We start from the raw sequence: 24,263 nt of genomic DNA on the forward strand, positions 1-24,263 counted from the left end.
GACAAGGAGAGGCAATGGTTCCTAGAATTAGAGAGACGGCAGCCAGCAGGAGCTGTGGCCTTAGGTGAATGAATGCAACCTTGGCCAATGAGGCTAGTAGGGGGGCTGTTGAAGGAATAAGTATCACAGACTTGCCCTCCTTCATCCTCCAATCTCTTACCCTTGCCTCCCACTCAGCAAATAAAAGGGGAAGCTAGAAAGCAAGAGTTGCAGAGCAGGGTGGAAAAGGAGGGGCAGGGACTCTTGAGGGGCAACTAAAGATTACCTGGCACAATATTTGAGTTTGGTCTTTTTGGATGAGTCTCTTCCTCTTCGATCCTCAGAATCTGCATTAGTAACAATGAGTGGGTTGATTATTACACAGTCTCTGTGTTACCTCCCTGTACAACACTCAGTCAGTGAAGCTATGGCTCTAGATAAAATAATACTCACGTGTTGATATTTTAGATTCCCAGAGGCAGATACTCTCAATAGACTAGGACACAGCATCTATTATAAAATACTTCTTAAAACGGTATGTGGAATTAAAAATCCATGCCTCTGTAACATAATTCAGTGCTTCATAAATTTCTAAGAAAAACAAGCTATTTCTATTTATCATTTCTCAGTTTTAAAAAATGTTACCTATGCAGCTCTGTTTATACAACATACTAATGTATGCACTGATAATTATTCAGTTCTCTTTTATGGTGAGGCTTCTCCTTAGCCCTTGCTCTCTAAATGACCTCAGTTACCTTATCTGACCTCTTTGGGGCTTCTTTCAATAATTTGTGAAAATATATATAATTGACCTGCCAAAACCCTTTCAAAAAGTTTTAGTGCCCAGAGGTGGTGGAACTCTAAGATATCTTAAGAAAACCCAATACAACCAAGGGTCCTTAGTGACTTAGTTCCAGAGATGGGGACTGACTGTCACAGGCCATCAGGTGTATTTCTCTTTCAACCAATCTGTACTGAGCATGTGCCAGCACTGTTCTAAGTACAAGGGAACAACTGTCAGCAAAATAAAACCACTGCTTCTAAAGGAAGAAGAATCATGGTCCTGAAACACATGCATACAAAACACATAGATACGTAAGATACATTTATAAACTAAGAGCAATGAAGAACATAATATAGGATAATGGGATAGAATGATGGAGTAAAGGACAGGGTGGGGGGGGGGGGAGAACCACTTGATCCAGGACCTCAGAGGAGGTTGACTTTGATATGAAACTTTTATTTCAAATATTGTGTTTCTTTTTATTTTTTTGCATAAATGTAAAAATGTTCCGAAACTTCCAAGATCTTAGAATATCGCAACTGCAAGAATCAAATCAGTGACACCATTTTAAAGCATTAAGAAATATGAGGCCCCTGGGTGGCTCAGTTGATTGGGCGTCTGACATCAGCTCAGGTCATGATCTCACGGTTTGTGAGTTCAAGCCCCACGTTGGGCTCTGTGCTGACAGCTCAGAACCTGGAGCCTATTTCAGATTCTGTGTCTCCTCCTCTCTCTGCCCCTCCCATGTTTGTGCTCTGTCTCTCTCTGTCTCTCAATAACAAATAAACGTAAAAAAATTTAAATATTAAGAAATATAAGACTGAGAACTGTAAAAGGTGAAGATCCTAAGCTGAATAATTTATTACAATAACTTGTAGTTATGTAAAATGTCTTGTAAGGGTTTATTGTTGGGTCTCTGGGCACCTGGGGGTGAGGGATGGGGGGAAGACCCAAGGAGCTCGACATCTTGGAAGGAAAGAAAGCTAGCATTAGACTAGATATTGAGGGAGAAAGAGGAGCAGAGAGGGAGAAGCTGGTTCCTGTGGACCCTGAGATGGGTACTAGCCTGTGCTATGTAAATCTGAAGCCACCTACATATTTGTAAGTGTCAGACAAAGCAGATTCCTGTGATATGGTATGATAAGGTTAATGCCGTTACCTATATTCAGAGATATTTGAGGTGTGTCTACAATTATTCAAACAGTTTTATTTCAGTACAAAAAGGTTACAAAGGTAGAGATCAGGGAGGAAATAAAACGCTTAAATGCAAAAGGAGTTGCAAAATAAATACTCTTTTATAAAATAAAATGTCAATCCACAAGTAGAATTTTGCTTCTTAAGTGGCAGTGAGATAAACATTGAGGCCCAATTTGCTCTTTTTTTTTTTTTTTTTTTTTGCCTTTTCAATTTGAGGAAATGGGCATTATCTGTCAGATCTGGAGCTTCCATGATTCAACGATGAAATAGCTCAAAAAACATGTTCAGAAGAGAAGCGGTAATTCCATATAATGCCACAGAACACAGTCATGGCTTCAGATCTTCAGATTGTACTTCTGAGCTAAGTTCCATGGTATTTGAACTTAAATTTCCATCAGCACAAAACAAACGTATAAAGTAAAAAAAAAAAAAAAAAAAAAAAAAAATTGCTCCAGGACCTCAAAAGATTTAACAACACGAACTGGTAAGACCTTTAAGTATCAGCAGTATGACAGCTTCAGCTAACCACAAAAATCAAAAGGTTGTCCCTATATTAGTAAGTTATTTTAATGAAATTCCTGGAGATAACGTAGAAGTTCTTGAACTTGATGTCCTGCCAGGTGAGACAAGTGACCAATTAAATGAATATACTTTCTCTGTTCTGAGTACAGTACACTGGTCGATAAGATGATTAGCATGTCAGCTGATAACATTAATATTAACTGCAGAGATGGAAAATTCTACCAGTTCAGAGACATTTTTTTCTAGAAACTGATGACTAACTTCATCAAAACATCAATGAGGATTGATTCTAACAGTAGACTCATATTGACTCTATGAATAACACATCTGATGATTTTCCAGTCTTTGAGGAAAGTTGTTCTTGTAAAAATATTTTTATATTGATATAATATAGTGACTACAATAATTTGATTAGGTACAGGTGTGGCACAAATGGTATTATATTAAATCCAAGATATCTGAGACAGATGCCTTTTTTTGAAAGAAGATTAAAATGTTTTGAAGAGTTTGTGAGTTTAAGAAAAGTAAAAAAATTCAAGGTTCTAATTCAAACCATTCATTCAAAACATTTCACGTGATGCTCTTTGTTTTTTTTTAATTTTTTAAAAGTTTATTTATTTATTTTGAGAGAGAGAGAGAGAAACAGAGAGCAAGGGAAGGGCAGCGAAAGACGGAGAGACAGAATCCCAAGCAGGCGCCACACTGTCAGCGCAGAGCCCCACATGGGGCTCAATCTTACGAACTGTGAGACCATAACCTGAGCTGAAATCAAAATCAGACACTTAACCAACTGAACCACTCAGGCACCCCTTAGGTGATGCTCTTTCTAAAAGAAGGGGCAAAACATATCACCAAAGAGTGTGCTTTTCTAGCAGTGTGCAAAAGTCATAAATAATTCTAAGTATCCACTTTCATTTCAAACCAAGGGAATTGTGAAAGAACATCACTAACAGTGGTTTTCACTCTAGTTTATCTGTTGCTAACAGATAAACTACATAAACTGCGTTATGTAGAAACTGTCTAAATCACAGAACTTTGGGAAAGGTAAGGCTAAATAGGGTCCATCATTAATGCTGGATTCAGCTGGGGGAGAAATTATAAATAACATCATACAGAAGAACCATAAATCCCTTTCAAAATGCCATTCCTTCTTTATCATGCAATGATCTTTTTTAATGAACACCATGCCCTTAAATTATATTTTAAAGAGAACTGACTAGCCTAACGGGTAAGGAGAGAGTATCCACAAATGAGAAACAACTGAATATGTGGAAAGACTATTTTTGTCCTGTGTATATTACTATTCTAGTCTTAGTTTTCAAAGTAAAAATTCATCCCCCTTCCTGGGTACACCATGGTGGAGAGGCAAATTTCAACAAATAACAATTTTAGAGATCATGAAATATCTTCAGTGAACGTTGAACCTTCAGATTATCTCTTAGTAACTCAAATTAATTCTTGGTTAGAGATATTTGAGAAAATTAGGCAAAATGCACAATTATTGAACAAGCTGAGTTCTTTAGAAAATGCAAGTAAAATAATTTGCTATTAGCATTATCACTAGATAAATGATAAAACTAAAAAAGCAAATATTACATTAAATTATAAAATATATGCTTTAACTTTCCAAAGTATGATTCACTGGAAAAAATTTTCTCTGGACTTTTTTTCCAACACAACAGTCAATTTTACTTTTCTTTATTTTTTAACTAAATAGGCTTTACTTTTTCAAACAGTTTTAAGTTAACAGAAAATTGAACAGCTATAGAGAGTCCCCATGTACTCTCTTTCTCCCAAGTTCATGGTTTCCCCTACTATGAACACCTTGCATTACTGTGGTACATTTGTTATAACTGATGAATCAAAACTGATACATTCTTGTTAACTGAAATTTGTACTATAGGTTTCACTCCTTGTGTTATATAGTTCTATGGATTTTATCATACACATTTATCTAATTCGATTCTTTTATATAAAGAATAAAGATCTATGCACAAATGTAATGTAATGTAGTATCTGTATTTTGTAACTCTTTTCTTGTAAATGAATTCTAGGGAAAAAGTCCTTGGTTTCTAGTTTTGGTTCAGAATAAGAGGACACTGCAGATAGCATCAGAAAGAACATGAGTAGTTCTGGGAAAAGAAACTTCAGAATGTGAAGACAGAAACTACTTTGACCTGGGTTTTGAGCACCACAGTGTCATGCATCCCTAACTCTTAGCAGCGAGGTGCAGGCCTGGCTTTTTCAATGCACATCCAACACGAGACAGCCTGGTCACAGAATCCTCTTCTGCAGCCAGGCCTCCACTGGCCATTCAACATCCCATCAGCCTTGCCGGCTTCCATTCCATAGTGGGGACTGGTGTCTCTCCCACTTTGCTCCAGGGACCACCTTCCAGCTTTATCATGTGCCTCTCTCTGCCTGTTGCTTTCACAGCCTGTGCTCCAGCAGGATCACAACCACTTAGCTTTTACCCAGCAGAGATGGAGAACACATATTTCTTTTGCTCAAGGAATTCACAGTGGAGTTAGTAGCAGGGGTTACATGTAGCAGGTGGCCCATGAACCACTTCCAGCCTCTTGATGTATTCGGTTTTGCAGCACAGTGTTGGCTCGTGTGCTGTTTTAAATTTGAATTTAGTTGCCAACAATTAAAATGGGAAAATTTCACACACACACACACACACACACACACACACATTTGACTTGTAGCTTCTTTTGAAAAATCAGAAGCAACACTGCACTCACATTACTAACAATCAACTGGAGATGAGTGGTATTTACTCCCTCATTTGGCACATTCCCCACCTCTCCCCATTATACTGCACTCAGGTCACTTACTACATTTACGTGATCTACCTGGACTCTGTAGACAGTTGAGTTTGCAACTCTTGGAGTAGGAGGGAGAATCTAAAACATAACCCTACACCAAGCCCCACCCCTCACCATCCATCGATGGAAGAAACAAATGTCCAAATATGGTCACTCATGCATTTTTGTGCCAAGAAAACTGCAAGGCCACATTTCTCTTGGTGTACCTCTTATTTTAAAAATCCAGCTGTTTCAATGAAATGCACCTTTACGGGAAAGGAACTCCTGACCACTAAGCCAAATGTATGGTCTATAAGCATTATCTGGAGGGTCTCTTGAACCTAGATATGATCAAAATGGATCCAGTGTACTTGGACTTTGAGTACCTTAGCCACTTAAGGGATTCTTTGTTCTAAGGATTTCACAATTCTCCTTACAAATTCTGATTTATACCTTGAATGGTCTTCATCATTGGAGGTGTCATTTCTTTACTTCTCAGAGTTACTGACGTGCAGGAGAAAGTAGCAAAGATTTTCTCCATGCCTGCCCTCTTCATCCTCTGGCACTTACTCCCAGCATCACAGAAGCACATGCTTCATGCCCCACTGGGTTCACTTTAGCCAAGCCCCAAAGGACCATCCAACCTTTCCCCATTTTGCCTCCACAATAATAATAAAAGCATCAAAAAATATGATTCAGGGGCTCCTGGGTGGCTCAGTCAGTTAAGCGTCCGAGTCTTCGTTTTGGCTCAGGTCATGAAATCACAGTTCATGGGTTTGAGCCCTACATTGGGTTCCACATAGTCAGTGCAGAACTTGCCTAAGATTCTCTCCCTCTTTCTCTCGCCCTTCCCCACCTGTGCCCCCCCTCTCAAAATAAATAAATAAACTTAAAAAAATATATGATCCAAACCATAGACTTGCTTGTCTCTTTCACCTGGTGATTGGGATAAGTTGAAGTTCAAAAGTTGGATTTGCAAGCAGGCATTCACCTGCACCCAGTAGCACCTAGACTTTATCTGGTGTAAAGAGAAGGGCTACCTAAGGGGACAGGAGATGCACCAGAAGCACCGTTAAGGTAGAATGCCATGTGAGCACACACCGGGAACAGCCTTTAATAGACATGCCTTTGTCCATCCCGTATTCCCAATGCCTGGAATGGTTCCTAGCATATTATAAACATTCAGCAAGGAATTCTAAAATAAATGAGCAACACTCATTTTCTGTAGCCTTATTTGTCCCTGATCCTTGGCTTCTGGTTTTTTCCTCACACTCTCCCTTTGGCATCTTTCACTGACAGACTGACATAAGACTGACCTCCCAACATTTTAGATGTAACATTTACTTTTTCCTTTGCCATTATGGTTCATGACTACCTCTGCTTTTAGTGTTTTGTGCTCTGTATTTCTCCAAATTTAAAAAGCTGGGGACGCCAAGTTATTTCACTTCTGGTTCTTGTTCTGACCGAGGGTAAGTCTTGCAACCTCCCTGGGCTTCCTGTGAAAATGGGTTGGGTGACCCAAGTGTGGGAAATGGGTGTGATATCTCCTACTTGCCATGTAGGAATGTTGGAAGTTCAGGGGAGTCTTGCAGTAATGAAAACCCATCCAGTATTGTTTAAATGTAGCATTTTCCAACATTCTCTTGATTAAGGAAACTCTTCTTTTCGTCCCCACATAATATCTATTGACATACATGGGACTAGGATTCCACCTAATAGACACACTTTGGGAATTGCTAGAGACTCTGGAGTCTGTTAGAGGACTTAACACAATCTGATTAAATTCATTTGCATTAACATGAAGGGTGAGGACAACTCATCACCAAACGAATGGTATAAAATTAAGAGAATGACAGGTCTGAAAGCATTCTCTAAAAGGAAACTATCATGTCCCTCTTTGCCAATTTCCTTTTGTGGGCCCTGTCTCATAAGTCTGTCATTTATCAGCAATTAATGAGACCAAGTGGAGTCAGAGCCTCCACCTTCCTTATAGGGGGGAACTAAGTTGGATTGAGAGTGGGGGTGGAGGACCCAGCTGCAGCTTTTTATCTTTGGTGACAACAAGCAGTTGTGTTCCTTCTTGGGCAGTCACCGGGTTCATGAATAGTGCCACAGTCTTTTAAAGCCAGGCCTGCTCTTTTGATCTACAAGTTCATGTGACTCCACCATGGGCAAGGCCTTCTGTCCCATTCCACCCCCTCCCCTTTCCTGCATTTGTCTCTGCCCTTGCAAGGGTCTAGGCTCCCAGCCAGAATGAAAGCAGTGAGTTGCCCAATTCAGAGAAATAAAGGAAAACATCCCCCTCCCCAATTTGATGGTCAATAGCTGTAGGGAAGATATAATAAACCTCTTCATTAAGCAAATGCAGCAAATTAGATAAGTGAAGAGCTACAACTCTAAAGCTACACTTCAAAACTGTGACGGTTCCACATGGTCAGAGGCTGTCATGCTGCCATGGAGATGGAGTTTAAGTATAGAATTTGAGGGGCTTTAACCTACATGGTTTTCTTCTTCCCAGCCCCACCTTGCAGTTTGGTATATATTAAAAAAAAAAAGTAAACTGTAAACTAAATGCAACTTCTGATGCAAAGAATTAAACAAAGAGCATGGATACTTTTTTAGTGTAACTTATTTTTATTTTTTGGGATCTATCCATTTTGAGTAATATTGACGTGTATCAGCCTTGCAAAGACTGCTGGGAAGACCCAGGCCTCCTACCAGCCACAATAGTGCAAGAGGTGGGGTGAGGGACCCTTCATCACTGGTGTTGCCTCTACCAAAGGGAACAAGAGCTTTGATGTTTCCTGACCAAAACCTCTCTTTTCCTTCCTGTGACTGGACATTTACTTGATTCTTGGCAGAGCAAGCCCCACCCGTAAGTAAAAGATGGCCAAGTACATCTTCTTCCCAATGACTCAATTCCCATATTTAGGGCCACTCTGTAGGATTTCGGCATCATCTCCAGAAGATCCCAGCTAATTACTTTCCACATATCCTGCTGCACACTCTCTCTCTCCCTCATTCTGCTCCATCCCTGCTGGCCTCCTTACTACTCTTCAAATGCTCCAGGCATGCATCCAGCTCTGGGTTTTTTGCATTTGCTGTTCCCTCCAACTGGAATGCTCTTGCCTGGATATACACATGGCTCACCCTCTCCTCTCCCACAAGTCTTTACTCAAATGTCATTTTGTCAGTGAGGCTGTCCTAACCACCTTATTTAAGACAGCAGTTTTCCCACCCACCAATTCCCAGCCTCTTTCCTTGTTTTGTTTTTCTCTACAGCATTTACCACTATCTAATATATTTCTTTGCTTATTTGTTTTATTCATGGTCTGCCACCCCCACTAGAATGCTCATCCATGAGAATAAGGATTTTGTCTGCTTTATTTGTTACTATAATCTTAGCAGTAAAATGTCTATAACAGTGCCTGGCCATGGTAGACATTCAGTGACTATTTGTTGAATGAATGAATGATGGCTTAGCTAACTGCCATCTAATAGAGACCAAGGCCCTGAGACAAGAGGCATTAGGGCTGGTATGATTTGACCACTGGTGTACAGATCCAGGAAGAGAATCTGAAATCAGAGGGCTCTGGGCACAGGGATATAGGTGTTGAAGACACTAATTTCTCAACTCCCAAGAATAATACCTAGTCGTGTTTTAAGCATTTTCACAAGTACTCCTCCCTACCGTCTATAAGTTTCTTCTCATCACCCCCAAATTTTAACTGTCTGCTATTAACCATTAGCACCCCTGTTCCTCTAGGCACAGCCAGTGATGGATGGTTCCTTCAAAAATGGGCACTGTTTTGTCTAAACCAATGCATAGATGAAGGAGACTCCCAAATACTCCCTATAAGCCAGCAATTTTGCCTCAATTAGTGGCACTTCTACTCTCTTCCAACCTCCATATTAAGACCACCTTCCAATTCTCTCTCTTCTTCTATAGCCAACCAGTTGAAAGGCTGTGGCAATTTTATTTCCAGAATGCCTCTTACATCTTCTGCCTCCCTCTCATTCTCATCACCACTGCCCTAACCTGGTCCTTGTTAGCTCTTACCTGGCTATGGCAATAGCTGCCCAACTGGTTTCCTGTCTCTGGTTTCTTTTTCCTCCAACCCATGCTTTGCACAGCTGCCACAATAATATTCCCAAAGAACAAATGTAGTATCATTCTCACTATTTTTACAAAATGCCAATAGCTCCCCATCCCCTTTGAGCTCCCCTACCTTCCAAGCTTCCCACCCACTAGCCTCCTAAATGAGCCTTCCACCATAGCCTTGTCTACTCATGGACCCAAGCACACCTTGTCTCCCAAACAAAATGTATGCTTTCCACTCTTCACATCTTGGCTTTTCCCCTCCCCATGCTGTCTACTAGCCATATGCCCCCATTTCCTACCTGTGTCTGTTTGAAGCCTATCTAAGGATCCCTCAAAGCCCATCTGTTGATTCAGTAAGTCAGTCAGAAAAGAGATTGGGACAGCTCAAACCTCTTTTCTTCACAGATCTCCTAGATCAGAAATGATCTTTCTTCAGTGTGTCTCCTGTGCACTTATTGCACACTCCCTTGGTTGGGATTATTATTGTCATATAAATCATCATTTCTCCAGCCAGTCTTTGTGCATGGTCCTTGAGGGCACAGACTTTTGTGTCTCTATTTTATTCCCAGAGCACTTTACAGACAGCTTGCTCATAGCAGGTGCCCACACCAGTTTGGGGCTGTTAACAATACATCTCACAGGTCCTCTAAGGGTCGCTACAATCCTCCCAAGACCATGTTTTTGGTTATAACTGGTGAACCATCACCCAGAATTATTTGTCCTTCCCCCATCCCTACAGTCATCAGGGCTCATAGTTTCAAGGTGGCTGGTTGTTATTCAAAGCTGGGTGAGTTAGAAGCCCAGGGTGGAAAATAAATGTTACACAACTTCCTCCAAGATGAATTTTAAAAAGGAAATCATCAGGGTGAGAAGAACAGAGACTTGATTTACCAGTTGAGGCTGTTGTACCAGGTGCACACACATAATTTACCTGCCTGATGCCCTATGGCACACACCTAGATATCCTCAGTGCCACACTTTGGGGGCAGGCAATTTGGTGGCATATAAAACAAATCTGAAATTAGAGATGTAGTATGAGAGAATAAGGAGAAGAAGAAGAAAAATGGAAGGAGAGAAAGAAGGAGGAAGAATTTAGTTTCATCTTGCCTGGCAAGAATATTGTGAGTGGAAACAGGAAGAAAGATACCTGTAATGTGCCAGTGTGTGGCCTCTGCTATTGGCTTTCATTCTAACTCATCACTGTTGTCTATGACTTCTGGCTGCCTGCTGTGTACCCTGCCTCACCATCAGTACAGACTTCGCACATTTCCCAGTTCATAGGTTTTCTCTTGTCTTAACTGTGAACTCTTAGAAGATACATCTCTGTATCCGTGGTACTGAGCATAGCATTTGGCACATAGTGAGCATTCAAGATAGGTGTACTGATGATGGTACAGTAAAGCTGTGTTTCCAAAACTTCAACCACCAACATTCCAACTTTGGGCTTTTTGTCCAAGGACTACCATCTGTGCTATTATTTTCTTCTTTCAACTGATCCATGCTTTTTAAAAATATTTTGTGCCATTATTTGCACACATCTTTGCACAATCATATCTGTGAATTCATACACATCACAGATTGATGAGAAGGTTATATTTTTCTTAATATCTATTACGATAAGTAGATAACTGTTAAACAGTATTCATCCAGGTACCACCTAAATCAGTACACCTGTGGCAGGCAGAGGATTTTTTTTTTTTTTAGGGTAATACAGATTAGCCTTTCTTCCCTAAAACTGTGGCATAATTGAGTGTATCAGTTCTGTACTTCAGGTCTTTCAGTAGAAATCTTGCACACACTCACCAATACTGTCTTTCTTTAGAAGAACATTAACACTCCGTGTTTAAACCTTTTATATATCAATTACTTAATTTGTGGAGCACAATTTGCAACTGAGAAAGAGGTGTTACTTTATTATCTTCTCAGATGCTAAAGTTAGGTGGATTCTGATCTGGAGAAGGTGTGTGACCATTTTAGCAATCAATGCTAGAGATTTTCTCAAATGCTGACTTTTCTCTCTCACTCATCCTTTCATCCCAATGTCTTTCCCAAATCTGGAAAGTCTACCTGGAAAATGACTCCTAAAAATTCTCCAGAAGATAAATGGGTGAAGTGGACAAGCAGATAACTCACAAAAGAGGAAATGCAATTAATCAACAGCATATGGGAAAATATACAACCCTACTAGTAATCAAATGAACGCAGATCAAAATTACACATAATGTATCATTTTAAGCCATTAAAATAGAAGGGATTTTTCTAAAATAATGTTTAATGCAAGTGAGGGTGGGCTGTGGTTGCTACTCTTGTATTTGTATGTGGCTATAGAATGCACAGCAATTATGTGAACTGGTAAAACATTGCCAACACAATTTGGCAATGCTAATTAAGGGTTCACAATCACCATGAGGCCTGCATCCAATGGTAATTCTGTTTCTAGAAACTTAGTCTACGGAAATACTCTATATGGAAAATATTATACACATGAGAATGTTTATTATTGCATTGGGTATACTAGTGAAAACTGATGAAGGACCACAATACCAAGAATGAAGATAGTAGTAACATCAGTTATCTACATCCATCAGTGGATGATCGTGTATTCGTTAAAATTAGATTTATGAAAACGTTTTGTGACATGGCAGTACGCTTTGGGTAAAACGAGACGTAGAATTTTATGGATAATCATGATACATATGTAAAAATATATGCATGTAAGACTGCAGGGAAATGCCCTTGTTCCTGGCAGGGCAGTGTGCATAGTGGCCAAGTACATTAACTCTGGCATCAGATCGTCTGTGTTCGCAGCTCAACTCTGCTGCTTATTAGCTCTGTGACCTTGGGCAAGTTGCTTAACCTCTCCAAGAAGTGCTTAGTTTTTCTCATTTGTAAAATATAATAGCTATCTCCCCATGTTGTTGTGAGAATTAAGATAATTTATGTAAAACATTCAGCACAGGGCTGGCACATGGTGGCACTGACTAAGCAATTATTCATCCTGCAAATATTTATCAGTCATTGACTATGTGGAAGACACCCAATATGCTGGTAAATCATGGGGAAATTTCATCTTTTTTTTTTCTGTTTTCTGCAATATACTTATACTATCTTTGTAAGGCATAATAAAGCACTGTGTCCGCTTTGGTTGGCCACCCTATCTACAAGCCACTTAACAGTATGCTAATCACTCTTTCCAGGTTTTCCTCATCCACCCATTCCAAATCAAGGATTTAATCATGTCATACCTTTGCTTCAGCATTTTCACTGGGTCCCTATAGTTTGCAAGATAAAGTCCAACATCTTTACTTGGAGATTTTCAAAATTGGCCCCAACCTACCCTTAATGTACCATGTCTTGTCGTTTGCTCTCTGCATTCTCTGTTCCAAACACTCTACCTTTTCCATCCCAAATCTGCACTGGACAGCCACTGTCAGAGCCCTTGATTTATGCAGTAGGACATTGCAATTCACAAATCCTAGCCTCCCTTAAAATGGTGATTCTCTGACCACACCCCCAAGGATGCAGATTCAAACGTCTGGAGTGGGGCCGTTGTATCTCAGGGCTGTCATCTGAGAAACATCTCTGCCTGGTAGGCCTGTTCTGCCTGATGAACATTTGTGCACTCTGCCAAACACAGCTGAAAGGTTTGCTATGTTTTCTTGCCTTCCTTGGGCAAAGATGGTCTCTAGTCTCCATACTTCCAAGGTATTTCATCCAAACTTCTACTAAGGCCTGTCATTTCCTTGTGTTTTCTTTGCTTACTTCTCTGGCTGTCTCCCCCCACTGCATTATGAGCTCCTAGATGTTAGGGACTATGTTTTCTTTATATTTGCAGTCTGCTACCAGACACGATGACTGGCACTTGGGAGACATTTAAATGTCTATGAGATGTATTTATGTACCCATTTATTGGCATTAGTCGTGGAAAATTGGATCATTCCATTGGCTACACTGAGCTCCAGTTCATTTGTAATTACTAAGGCTGACCTTACTTAACACTGATTATTGGCTCTGTTCAATTTAGCATATAACCTGCAACCACAGACCTAGGAGGGAGAAAGAAGGAAACTGAGCCAGGCACCACGAGGTTGAAAATGGATGGAATGTGAACTTCAATCTGGAGGAGGTTAACCAAGCTTAGGAAATCACACTGCAGACAGGTGAGCAGGGCAGGGACCCAGCTGGGTGTTGTCCTATGCCCAGATCCCAACAGACTTACCATGAGCTTTCCTGCCTAAATGCTAGAATAGAATGGTGGTTACTCACATGGGCCCTAAAATCAAACTGCCTTGGCTAAAATGACAACTCTACTGGCTGTGTGGCTCTAGACATGTCCTATAAGCTCTCTGTGCTTCAGTTTCTCCATCTGTATAATGGGGCTAATAATAGTACCTAGCTCATGGAGTTGTTTTGACGAGTAAATGAACTAAAATATATATATAATCATTAGCCTTACACTTGGTACATGGTAACTGCTCAATAAATGGTAACTCTTACAATTAGATTTCTAAGTTATAACAGTAATTCAATGCATACTTTAGATTGTAAGTTTTGCTCTTGCCTTTTTTTTTTTTCTTTTCAAACATATCCTAAAATTTTCTTTGGTAATCTTGGTCCTTGCTTAATTCCAGTGGACTGATTACCTATCAGGTTGGCTTCAATTCCACAAGACTTTCAAAAACCAGGGTAACATCACATTAACAGAGTCACTAACTCATGCATTGGAAATAAATATGAAGTTGAAAAAATATGGCAGAAGAGAATGCAAATGTTGCATTTGTGGGGGGATGGGGAATATTAAGCATCCCAAAAATGGTAGGATGAAGAGAGACTTTAGAAAAAAAATAAGTAAGACGGGGCATCTGGGTGGCTCAGTCGTTTAAGCATCGACTTCCGCTCAGGTCACGATCTCACAGTTCATGGGTTGGAGCCCCGCGTCAGGCTCTGTGCTGACAGCTCAGAGCCTGGAGCCTGCTTCGGATTCCGTGTTTCCCTCTCTCTCTCTGCCCCTCCCCCACTCATGCTCTGTCCCTCTGTCTCCCAAAAATAAATAAATGTTAAAAAATAATAATAATAATAAATAAAAAAAAATAGTAAGAAACAAAGTCCATATATTCAAAATTGCTAGCAATATCTTGCATGAAAAGATGCCTCTTACCTTTATCACTTTGAGAAAACTGAGGCATAAGGCTGTTCTTAGTGTGGAGAGCCTATTCCAGGCCAAGGATGGAGCTCAGCATAAATTGTCTTTTTTAATACCCATCTGCAATCACTATTTTTCTGATTTTATAGAGGGGAAACTAAACAGTTATTTTACTAGTAATGACAAAACTGGATTCACACCCAGCTCTGAGATGGCCCCAAAGCTCTAGAGTTTGACGTTTTACCCTATTGCTTCTTCATTGTTCCTAATTATGCCTCTTATAATGGACGGTGTTTTGTAGCTTAGAGATTAATAGCAAATATTTATCCAAAGCCAGTTTCCGGTTCTAGCTCTGTATCCCCAAAGCCTGTGAGGAGGAAATGCCTCTGATGACTTCCTGTTGAGGTTCTAACCTCCAGTACTTCAGAATGTGACCTTATTGGAAGTACGGTCATTGTAAGTAGTCAAGCTAAGATAAGGTCATACTAGAGTAAGGTGGACCCCTAATTCAGTATGCCTGGTGTCCTTGGAAGAGAAAAAGAAATACTGAGCACACCCATGAGAGGCAGTGGCATGTAAGCTATACTGTAAGCCAAGGAGACAAGGAACACCCAGGACCACCAGCCAACACCAGAAGCTGGGAGGGGAGAGGGGGGATCTTCCCTTACAGGTCTGAGAAGAAGCATGAACTGGTGACACCTTGACTTCAGGCTTCTAGCCTCCAGAAAACCATGAGACAACAAATACTGCCTGTTGTTTGAAGCCACCCAGTTTATGGCAATTTGTTATAGCAGCCCTAAAAAACGAATACATTCCCCCCCGCTGAAGTTGCTCATGGGGAGGAGGGATGTTCTTTTCCACCCATGAAAATAAATAGATGACATATTTTGTGGGTTTTTACCACTTCAGCCCCTGAGAGCTGAGCTGTCTGTTGTCACTGTGATTACGTTATGGCAATAATGTCAATGACATTATGGCAGACACTGTTGACTTTCCCTCAACAGCCATACTTCCCTACTTTTGCTAACAGACCCTGTTTTACTCAGGTGTTAGCCTTGCATCCTTCATGGGGCCATTTAGTTCTGTAACCACGTGGGCTTAATACCCTTGAGAGAATGTCCTGATTGGATCCATCAAACTGAATTAGCTTCTTACAGCCCATTTTGTTAGTGACACCATGTTGGAGCTCAAGAATCTGCCAGGCTTTACCATTCTGCATGCAAAGACCAAATGGGGCTTCTCCTTTCTGCCTTGCCAGACTCAAAGGATAGAGTGAACGACTCATCCACCAACTCAAAGGATGAATAGGTTTGGTGACCTGTGTGGCCTAATTACCAGCACTTAGTAACAGACCCCGGTAATACTATCACCGGCGAATCCAGAGATGTAAGAAGTCATATTTCTGTGCTTCTTCTCCTTACCTTCCCTCAAAACAAACTAGTGGATAGGCTCCTTTGTAAATGTTTCTTCTTATTCAAATAGAACTTGGTAATTTTATTTTTTAACTTTTTTTTATACCCTGTATGATTTCATTTGCATAAAGTATAAAAACAGTCAAAAGAATGTATGATTTTCGAAGCACAGAGAAAGGTTACCACTGGAGTGCAGGGGAGGGTGGGTATTGGGAGGGGACATGAGGGAGTTTCAGGGGTGCTGGTAATGGTGTCCTTCCTGAGCTGGGTGCTGGTCACACAGGTGTGTTCATTTTATAACACTTGTGATTTGTGCACTTTTCTGAAACTATGTTGCATTTCATTGATTTTTTTTTTAAAGCTCATATTTTGGCTCCCACTACTCTAATGTCTTTTCTTCCATAGTACTATTCCAACTCAGGTTCATCCTAAAACAACACATCTCAGAAGGCTGACTCAATAGAGGATCCCAGATTAAGCAGGATCAGGGCGGTAACCTGGGCCCCATCGCTAGGTATTATCCCTGGCCAGGTCTGGCTCTCCCACCAAGTCACTTCGTTCTAGGAGGTAAGAGCCACTTCCTAACTCACTTCTTTTAAAAGACTTTTTCCAGTTTTATTTCTAGAAAATGTTCTTACTAAAGAGATCTTCGAATTTCACATGAAGTGTTGAACGGCCTGTTTCCCTGTGAGCTAGGTTCTTTAAATTATGCGGCTTATATCTTACATAATGTCCTGCTCCCCCAAATCACACCTCATCATTTACGTGAGCAAGGGTATTGCTTTCAAACTGAGCGGTAAGCAAACGGCTGCTTCCCCATCTGCTCGCCTTGCGCACTGGCTTTCAGGGAAGTTTACCTAATACATCGAAAGTAGTTGTGAATAAACAAAATACGGTTTTCCGAGCAATTGTCATTATACTTTACATCCCATGACACTTCCATCTTACTACAAGAAGAAAAAAAAAAGACAAAAAAACAACAAGCCCTGCACACCAATTCCACTTAGGCTGAATGTCAATTTGTTCACCTGTGATCGCCAGGACGTATCAAATATTGACAGAATAAGTGTGCCAGATTTCATCCAAGGTTTTCAATTTCTTTTGAGATTTTTGGTTAAAGATCAAAAATAGCAAAAATTTCTCTGTTTCCCATTGAGGACCTCTTCTGTAAAGAAAGCTTCATTTATTCGGCACTCATTATCTACTACAGGCTAAGTCTTTGGCTGGTTTTAAAAATATGTATCATTCTGAGGAGCCTGGGTGGCTCAGTTGGTTAAATGTCTGACTTCCGCTCAGGTCATGATCTCACGGTTCGTGAGCTCGAGCCCCGTGTCGGGCTCTGTGCTGACGGCTCAGAGCCTGGAGCCTGCTTCGGATTCTGTATCTCCCTCTCTCTTTCTGCCCCTCTCCTGCTCACATTCTGTCTCTCTCTCTCTCTCTCTCTCGAAAATAAACATCAATATATATATATTTGTGTCATTCAGGGTTGCCTGGGTGGCTCAGCAGTTGAGTGTCCGACCTCAGACTCAGGTCATGGTCTCATGGTTCATGAGCTTGAGCCTCCAACCGGGCTCTCTGCTGTCAACGTGGAGCCTGCTTTGAATCCTCTGCCTCCCTCTCTCTCTGCCCGTCCCCTGCTTGTGCTCCCTCTCCCTCTCTCTCTCCCTCTAAAAAATAAAACAAACATTTAAAAATATGTTTCATTCAGAGTGTTTAAAATTTATCAAGGGAGATAAAAATGGGGAAGAATCCTAACAAAGCATAGTGAAAATTACCAAAATAGAGGCACTGAGGTCACAACCCTGAAGGAGGTTAACACTGACTCTTAGAGAATGGATTGGATTTAAACATGGAGATGGAAAGAAGTCAGGTCATTCCAGGTGAAGAGGGAACACTTAGAAAATGCAAAAGAGCAAAGGACAGGGCAGGGACAACTGGAAAAGAGCAATGAAATGCAAAAGAGCTTCAGGTGGAAGAGGACGTTAGGAACCAATACAGTCCTGAGAAGGGGGCGGAAGCCAGATTTTGAAGAGTTTGAACTGAAGGCTTGAGGAATCTCTGAAGCAAACTAGAGTGAAGAAGTACTGTTATCAGTCTGGTGTGTGTGTGTGTGTGTGTGTGTGTGTGTGTTAAAATACAAAGAATGTGAAATTCGCTGTTTTAACCATTTTTAAGTGTACAGTTCAGTGACATTAAGCACATTCACACTGCTGTGCAACTACCAACCATCTCCAGAACTCACTCACCTTCCCCAGGTGAACTCCTTACCCATTCAACGCTAACTCCCATTCCACCTGCTCCAGCCCTGGCATCTGCCATTCCACTTTGTGTCGCCATGATTTTCACCCTTCAGGTATCTCAAATAAGTATTATATATCATGTTTGTTCTTTTGCATCTGTCTTGTTTGGCTTAGCATAATGTTTTCAGTTTCATCTATGTGTCAGAGGTTCCTTCCTTTTTTAAGGTTGAATAACAATCCATTGTATGTATATACCACATTTTGTTTACCCATTTATAATGCAAGAGTCAATGGACACTTTGGTTGCATGATACTGCTGTGAACATGAGTGTATAAACACGTGTTCAAGTCCCTGCATTTGGGTCTTTGGAGTGTATTCCAGAAGTGGAATTGCTGGATCATATGACAATTCTGCTTAATTTTTTGAAGCATCTCCATTATTGTTTTCCATAGAGACCATACCACTTTACACTCCCACCAGCAATGTGACAAGAGATTCAGTGTCTCCATATCCTCACCAACACTTATTTTCTGCTTTATTTTTTTAATAACAGCCATCCCAATAGGTGTGAATTGATTTGATTGCCATTTCCCTAATGACAAGTAATATTGACCATTTTTTGCGTGCTTATTGGTCATTTACATACCTTCTTTGAAAAAATGTCTATTTGAATCTTTTGCCCAGTTTTGAATTGGGTTGTCTGTTTTAGTTTTGTTGAGGTGTAAGAATTCTTTATTCATTTTAGACACATATCTTTTATCAGATCTATGATTTTTTAAGATTTTCTCCCATTCTGTGGGCTGCCTTTTTCACTCTGTTGATCATGTCCTTTGATGTGCAAGTCTTTAATTTTGATGAAATCCAATTTACTTATTTTTTTTTATTACGTATGCTTTTGGTGTCAGTATCTAAAAAGTTATTGATAAATCCAGTGGCTTTTCCTATATGATTTCCTCTAAGAGTTTAACAGTTTCAGCTTTTACATTTAGGACTTTGGTCCATTTGGAGTTGATTTTCTATATGGTGTAAAGGTCCAACTTCATTTTTCTGCATGTGGATGTCCAGTTTTCCCCAACTTTCAACATTTGTTGAAAAGACTGTCCTTTCCCTATTGAATGGTCTTGGCTCCCTTACTGAAAATCATTTGACCATAGGCTCTCTACTCTGCTTCATTGGTTTGTAGGTCTGTCGTTATGCCAGTGCCATACTATTTTAATTGCTGTAGCCTTGTGTCATGTTTTGAAATCAGGAAATGTGAGGCCTTCAATTTCGTTCTTCTTTTTCAAGATTGCTTTGGCTATTCAGAGTTCCTTGAGATTCTAGATGAATTTTAGGAGAGATTTTTCTATTTCTGCAAAAAACATCATTGAGATTTTAATAGGGATTGCACTGAATCTGTATATAGCTTTGGGTAGTCTGGCATTTTAGCAATATCAAGTCTTCCAATGTATGAAAACAGGATATCTTTCCATTGATTTGTATATCAGACTTTTACATTCTTAAGTGACATTTTATTTTTAATTAACACTTTAATTCTGTGCTTGTAGCTTGAGACAAATGGTGCTGCAAAATGTCACATAGCAGATGCATAAAAGTGAAGGTTGCTGAATAAAAAACAAACAAAAGGCAGAACAACAGTTGCATAAGCAATGCTCACCAACATTAACATCACACACCTAGCTTTCCCTAAGTAAGATGGTGAGGCTGGTCATTCATTTCTTCCCCTCTCCCCTTCAGAAACTCCCTTTCTTTCCATAATTTCTCCTTTGCTGTATCCATCTCAAGCCTCCACTAAGGAGTCTGCCCTTCTGTACAAGAAGGTTATGTCTTTAAAGTCTAGTTTATTGAGTTATAATTGCTTGGAGTGACATTCACCATTTAAAAATGCACACTTTGATGGGGTGCCTGGGTGGCTCTGTTGGTTAAGCATCCAACTTCGGCTCAGGTCCTGATCTCATGGGCCGGTCCATGAGTTCAAGTCCTGCCTCGGACTCTGTGCTGACAGCTCAGAGCCTGGAGCCTGCTTCAGATTCTGTGTCTCCCTCTCTCTCTCTCTCTCTGCGCCTCCCCCACTCACACTCTGTCTCTCAAAAATGAATAAATGTTAAAAAAATGTTTTTAATGCACACTTTGATGAGTTTTGACAAATGTTTATAGTCGTTTAATGTCGAGAGCCAGGCTTTAGAAAGTGGACTCAAGGACAGCTTCGTTCATCACGCACGGAAAAAGTTAGTTTGCTGCTTGGCAGTTCCTCAAAAAATTAAGCATAAAATTACCATATGTCCCATCAATTCCACTTCTAAGTATAGACCCAAAAAATTCAAAGCAAGGACTTAAGCAGATATTTGTATTCCAATGTACATAGCAGTATTAGTCACAAGAGCACAAGGTAGGAATAACTCAAATGTCCATCAGCAGATGAATAAAGAATATGTGGTATATATGTACAATGCAATATTTTCAACCATAAAAAAGAAGGATGTTCTGACACATGCTACGACATAGATGTACCTTGGAAACATTATGCAAAGTGAAATAAGCCAGATACAAAAGGACAAATATTGCATTATTCCATTTACATGAGGGGCCTGAAATAGGCAACATAAAGACAGAAAGTAGAATAGAAAATACTAGAGAAAAACAAATGTTGTATGATCTCAAGTACTTGTGAAATCTAAAAAACATCAATCTCATAGAAACAGAGAACCGACCAGTGGTTGCCAGGGGCAGGACATGGGGGAGAACGAAGGGAAATGAAGTCAGTCAAAGGGTACAAACCTCCAGTTATGAGATAAATTCTGGGCATGGAATGGTGACTAGAGTTAACAATGTTGTATATTTTAAAGCTGCCAAGAGAGTAGATCTTAAAAGTTCACACACACACACACCCCGTCGCTGTGTGAAGTGATGGAGGTTACCTAACCTTATTGTGGTAATCATTTCCTAATATATACACATATCAAATCATTATGATGCACACATTAAACTTACACAATGTTGCATGTCAATTATATCTGCATAAATCTATAGAAAAAAGAAAAAAAGAAGACAACAGAGGCTGGGGGGAGAGGTAATGGGGGAATTATAGCTTCAGAGTCACAGAGTTCCCGTCTCCAGTGATGAAAACATTTTGGAAGTAGATAGTGGTGATGGTACCACCATACTGAAAATGTACTTAATGCCACTGACTGTATACTTAGAGGTGGTCAAAATGATAAACCCTATGTATCACCAATTTTAATAATTCATTTTTAAAAAAATGGGTTGGCCACTCCAAACCCTCTGGCCAAATACATGACATATATACAACCATGAGAACAAATACAATATCATAAAAATATAAAATAAATAGAAACAGACCAAAGAGTGTTGCAAGTTGGGAGAAGGTTGGAAAGAGAGAGGGAAGCTGAAGGCAGGGTCACCAGAGAGGAAGCTACTGCAATAGTTCCAGCATAGCCCAGGTTACAATGTTGGCAGAAGGACTGGGAAGATGGCACATACGTAAGATGCAGGGAGAACACAGGCGCTAAATGAATGTGGCACAAAGCAGAAGGGAAAGTGGAAAAGGCCAGGCCAGGGCCACATTACATCTTTCCTGGTCCCTTGGCACTTTTGCCTTGAAGGATCTTTTCCCCCATTAAAAAAAAAAAAAGAATACTAAAATTATATTTTACAATCACATAGTTATAAGAGTGACTATATCAGTAGTATGCATTAAAATATTTTTGTTCTGGGCGCCTGGGTGGCTCAGTCAGTTAAGCGTCCGACTTCAGCTCAGGTCATGATCTCACAGTTTGTGAGTTCGAGCCCCGCGTCGGGCTCTGTGCTGACAGCTCAGGGCCTGGAGCCTGTTTCGGATTCTGTGTGTGTGTGTGTGTGTGTGTGTGTGTGTGTCTGCCCCTCCCCCTCTCATACTCTGGCTGTCTGTCTCTCTCTCAAAAATAAATAAACATTTTTAAGCATTTTTTAAAAGAGAGAGATCAAAACATTTTTGTGGACTCCCAAACACACATATTATGAGCCTTTGGAGCTGCCTGGAGGAGGGGGCCCTGGGCCAGCCCCGAGCGAAGAATTGACAGTCTCCTACCTGAGACTTTCCACTCTCCCTTTCCTTCCCTGTGGCCTTCCCTGTCTGACTACTCTGTTCAAAGTACTAAGGACTTTGTTACTACAAACGTATAATCGGGCAAAACAAGGGCATTCAGAGACTGTTGGCTCAGTGTGGGGGTTAAGACTGGAGATTCCAGAATCAGAACACTTTGGGTCTGAATCCCGGTTCTGCCTGCCTGGCTGTGTGAATTGGAGCATGTTACTTAACCTTTCTGAGCCACAGTTTCTAGGTGTAAAATGTGGGTAAGAATCCCAAACATCACAGAGGTCTTATGAGGCTTACACGTGGTGAGAACACAATCATGTTAGCACACCGCCTGAGTCGTGGCCGGCAAGTGCTGGCAAAGCTCGGCTCTCCTTCAGTCTGGCACTTACCCATCACCTCTTCTGACTTGGTGTAAACAGGCACAGAGATTTGGAGTTTGGTATGAGGGGGAGGAGGAAAAGTATAACGACGCCTGGTGAGGGGAGCACAAAAGGGGTGAAGGAGTCCAGAGAGTAATAACAGGAACAGGAACCACCTCACTCTTTTGACCAGGACGAGCCCAATTACCCTGCAATCCCCCACCCACAGTGTCTGCAATGTCATCTCTTCTGAGCACACAGCGGCTCCTGTCACCCCTACAGACACCCTTACAATGCGCCCCCCAGCTTTCTGTCTCATTTCCCTGTATCCCCTTCTCTTCCTTCCCCCCCACCCTCCCCCACTCTAGACTTCCGTTCCTCACACTGTCTTGCTTTTAATTTATGCAGTGTCTTTTGCCTAGAATGCCTTTTTAGGTAAACGTACCCTGCAAGACCCCGCCCCAATGTCTCCTCCTTCTGCAACTGCCTGGACAGAATGAATCTCTCCCTCTCCTGGGCTCCCACAGCACCTGTATCGCTGTGCTTATCATATCACTGTGTTTGATAATCATTTGTTTACATTTCTTCCCAGCTGAAAGGTGTGTCCCCGAAGGGGAGGGCTGATGGGCTCTCATTCACAGCTACCTCCACCACTAGGTTCCCACCCCAACCGCTGCCCCACCTCCCGCACTTGTTGGCAGCCCATGAATGAGGGAAGGAAGGCTTCTTCATGTTTATATGCTTTTGAAGTCTCCCTTCTCACACCTGTTCCAACACAGGACACTGGTTTATGCAGCAAAGTCACAATGAGGCATGAAGTAGCAAGAAACTAACAGAAATGCTTCCAAGATGGGAACATATGAGGGGGATTCATTTCATGATTATACCTGGGTCTTCAGGTGGTTATTCCTGAAGGAATAGGGGGTGGAGGGAGTCTATGGCACCCCCCCAAAATCCTGGGATTCATCGATATGATCAGTACCCAATGGGTAATATAGAATTAGGTGCTGGACAGTGGCCCCTAACATCAGCCTCCCCCTCCTTGTACATTTCTTGCCAATATCCCCACCCTCTCCGCAGAAAGCTCTTGGCCTCCTCTTTTCCTTCAAGGTCATTCCCTTCAAGGTCATCACTACTCCCAGTTTCTACTGACACTGAGCTCATCCAGATGAAAATACTGGGATTGGGACATGTCCGTCCCTAGTCCCTAGGAATGGCCCTTCCAACTGCTTTATGGAAACCGCCTTTTTGCTGTGGGAAAAGCAAACTGCCAGATCCCCGATGTCCACTCTGGCAATAAGTGCTCAGTAGTGCCAAAAGGGTAAACTCCAATGCTACCAATTCATTCTGGATTGCTCTTTTATCCCCATCTGACTCCTCCATCACCTGGAGCCTGTGGCAGCAGCTTTGTTTCAGAATCCACTGGCCATCCCAAGAGCCACAGAAGGGTTGGGGCGTTGTTATTCTCAGCATCACTGGGACGGCCAGTGAAGGAAGATTGCAGAACCTTTCCTGAATCAAGTTGGCTGGGGGGCACTGTCTCTCTAACTGGAACAAGCCGGAGCTCTGGAGGGCAGCACACACCCGTGAACAGTCTGTCTTCACTGGTTTGTTCCCG

Source organism: Panthera uncia, chromosome D2 (genome assembly GCF_023721935.1).
Source record: "Panthera uncia isolate 11264 chromosome D2, Puncia_PCG_1.0, whole genome shotgun sequence".
Taxonomy (NCBI): domain Eukaryota; kingdom Metazoa; phylum Chordata; class Mammalia; order Carnivora; family Felidae; genus Panthera; species Panthera uncia.